The sequence below is a fragment of the Gossypium raimondii genome, chromosome 3 (genome assembly GCF_025698545.1).
Source record: "Gossypium raimondii isolate GPD5lz chromosome 3, ASM2569854v1, whole genome shotgun sequence".
NCBI lineage: Eukaryota > Viridiplantae > Streptophyta > Magnoliopsida > Malvales > Malvaceae > Gossypium > Gossypium raimondii.
In genome coordinates, this window is record NC_068567.1 from 46,845,714 (window position 1) to 46,849,438 (window position 3,725).

Here is a 3,725-nt window from a genome sequence, read left to right on the forward strand (position 1 = left end):
CCCCTAAAAATAATACCAACTATGGTTTATTCCGTTCATTTCAACTATAGGGTGTGACCCTGTAGGTTCCTGTAACGTTAGCAGTAATACTAGAACGATTCCAATGTTACAAACAATGATTGGCATCTAGCAATGCATCATTGCTACCTAAGTCACAAGAGATCATGATTCGACATAACCTTTTTATGATTAACCTTTTATGCAATAGTCCTTAAGTCCTTTATCTTTAGATTGGGCACAAGTCATGGAATAGTCACACTTGCATAGTCCATTCCATGTTCCTTGATATCTTAAGCAGACTACGATATACAAATAAGTATGACATCTTATATCAACTTATTTGAGCATGGCCATGCATTTCTAGTCTCACTTAATCAAGTGGCCTAAGATATTACTCCCATTATGCAGGAGGGACTTATTCTATATCGACCAACCATATCCCTTTACATTGATTGTGGTATATCCAACATCAGCCTTTATAAAACAAATTCTTATTATGTACGCTTTGACTGTATCAAAATATACTACTCACAATGTTGGGATTATGATGATCTCAAGTCTGAGGATCATATACATATTAATCACTATGAGTAATGTCGTGACAATTACATAATAATCCAAGAAACATACTCATAATGGGTTTATGTTGTTCTTTAACACATATTCATGCATCGATTCTGACATTCCATATCAATGACAACTCTTTATCATCATTCAACTACATGTTAGTCTTAATGCATTATCGTTGTCCTATCCAACAATAATACTTCACTAAGGATCTTTTAAGAATAATCATATTATTCTTAGGACATTATTATAAAACAGTTTATTTGTACACACAGAAAAGAAACTGAAATAATAATGGTAACGCCTTATATTAATAAACATGATAAATCAAGTATGTTATTACATCCATCTCATGATTGATCTTTGGGCATGCTCTAACAAGTTAAATCCCAGAATTAGAAGGCCAGATATTGAGGCAACTCAGTTTGAATTGAAATTAGTGATGTTTCAAATGCTACAAATGGTGGGCCAATTTAGTGGTATGCCCACAGAAGATCCACCTCTCCACCTTCGATTATTTATGGAGGTGAGTGATTCATTCAAGATAACCGGTGTGACTGAAGATGCACTGAGGTTGAAGTTGTTCCTGTACTCGTTGCGAGATCGAGCACTAGCATGGCTCAATTCATTGCTACCAAGTTCTATATCTACATGGCAAGAATTAACAAAGAGATTTTTGGTTAAGTATTTCCCACCTAGCAAGAACTCTAAGTTGAGGAACGAGATCACAACTTTCTAACAATTGGATGACGAGTCTTTGTATGAGACTTGGGAGCGATTCAAGGAGTTACGTCGTAAGTGTCCTCATCATGGATTCCTCACTATATCAAGTTGAAGACATTCTATAATGGTCTCAATGCACATACAAGATTGATGGTAGATACTTTTGTGAATGGTACAATTTTGTCTAAGTCTTATAATGAGGCTTATGAGATCATCGAGAGGATCGCGAGTAATAACTATCAATGGCCAACAAATCGAATAGCTTCAGGAAGACGTGTAGCCAGAGTTCATGAAGTTAACTCTTTCACTTTGTTATCAGCTCAGGTATCGTCTATTTCCTCTATGTTAAAATAGTTAACTGCTAATAGTACGAATAATTTTGCAACTCAGCCACCAAGTTCGTTTGAAATAGTTTCCTGTGTGTATTGTGGGGAAGGTCATTCTTTTAAGAATTGTCCATCGAATCTCGAGTTAGTATACTATTTGGGGAACCAATATCAAAATAGGAGTGGACAAGGAGCCCAGTCCAACTTCTACAATCCTTCATGGCATAATCATCCTAAATTTTCTTGGAGCAATCAAGGAAATGGACCGAACAACAACTTATGCAGAAAAGGCCTAGCCAATCTCAAGGGTATAATTAGCAAGCTCCAAAACCACCTCAAGCTGAGGCATCAAACAGTTTGGAGAACTTTTTGAAAGCGTACATGGCAACAATGACGCTTTGATCCAAAGCCAAGCAGCAACACTGAAAAATTTGGAAAACAAAATGGGTCAGTTAGCTACGGAGCTACGTAATAGACCACAAGGAACCTTACCAAGCAATACTGAGAATCCAAAAAAATTGGGTAAAGAATATATCAAGGTAGTGCCATTACGGAGTGGTAAAATTCTAGAACCCCGATTGATTGATGTTGAAGATAAGCCCGTTGAGAAGAATCAACCAGCTATTAAAGTTCCTACACCAAAGGAATCCGAATCTGCAAAGTCTGACAAGTTAAACCCTGACTTAGCGAATTCAGATATATTAACATCTTCTTTGGATGCAGATTTACCTACTTAGAAAAGTTGTCCGGTTTAATCGAAAGTTCCATGACCTCTATATCCGCAAAGTTGCAGCAAAATAAGTAGAAACAGGAGGTGCAATTTAAGAAGTTTTTAGATGTTCTGAAGCAGTTACACATCAATATTCCGTTGGTGGAGGCTTTAGAAAAAATGCCGAATTATGTGAAGTTTATGAAGGATATATTGTACAAGAAGAAATGACTGAGTGAGTATGAGATTGTTGCCTTGACAAAAGAGTGCAATGCGTTCCTGCAGAACAAACTGCCACCGAAATTGGAAGACCCAAGAAGCTTTATTATACCCTGTAACATTGGTGAATGTTACTGTAGTAAAGTTTTATGTGACTTAGGAGCGAGTATCAACTTGATGCCTAATTCTATCTTCAAGATGTTAGGGATAGGTGAATTAAGACCTACAACTGTGACGCATTAGCTAGCGGATCAATCTTTAGCTTATCCCGAAGGAAAGATTAAGGGTGTTTTGGCAAGAGTCGATAAATTTATTTTTCCTGTTGATTTCATTGTCTTATATTTTGAAGTAGACAAGAAAGTGCCGATCATCCTTGGGAGACCTTTCTTAGCCATGGGAAAAACGTTAATTGATGTACAGAAAGGATAACTCACCATGCGAGTTTAAAATGATCAGGTAACCTTTAATATTCTTAAAGCGATGAAATTTCTTGATCCGGTAGAGGAATGTTCAGTTATGGAAGAGATAGAAATCTTGGTTTCTATAGAAAGCAATTTTGAAGAAGATCCATTGGAGAAATCCTTAGATCTTGATCCTTTGGAGGATGAAGAAGGTGAAGAAAACATGGCTTTGATGGAAGCCAATCCGGGAAATTTTATTCAATCTATATAGCTTGAACCGTTAAAGTTGGAAGTCAGAGAATTTGTGCAGCCCAAGTTGTCAAGTGAAGAACCACCTAAACTTGAACTAAAGGTACTTCCTTCCTATTTGAAATGCATTTATTTAGGTGATTGTTCTACTTTTCCTGTGATTATTTCAGCAGAACTGACGAAAGATCAAGAGGAGCAACTAATTGTTGTTCTAAAGAAATTTAAGAAAGCAATTGGTTGGACCATAGCTGATATTCGAGGTATAAGCACTTCTTTTTGCATGCATAAAATCATTTTAGAAGAAGGTGAAAAAGCTCGAATTGATGGGCAAAGGAGGCTCAATCCTATTATGAAAGAAGTTGTGGGAAAAGAGGTGATTAAATGGTTAGATGCAGAAATCATCTATCCTATTTTAGATAGTTCATGGGTAAGTCCGGTGCAGTGTGTGCCAAAGAAAGGTGGAATCACGATTGTTGAAAATGAGCGTAACAATTTAATTCTAACGAGAACTATCACCGATTAGAGAATCTG

General features: G+C 36.6%; 1 non-coding gene across 1 annotated transcript; it reads right to left on the reverse strand.

Annotated features, from left to right (window-relative positions):
* Positions 1-1,276: 1,276 nt before the first annotated feature.
* Positions 1,277-1,383, reverse strand: LOC128040022 (small nucleolar RNA R71). The gene has a single exon (XR_008194682.1). It is a non-coding gene; the product is annotated as a small nucleolar RNA R71 (small nucleolar RNA).
* Between the last annotated feature and the right edge of the window lie 2,342 nt (positions 1,384-3,725).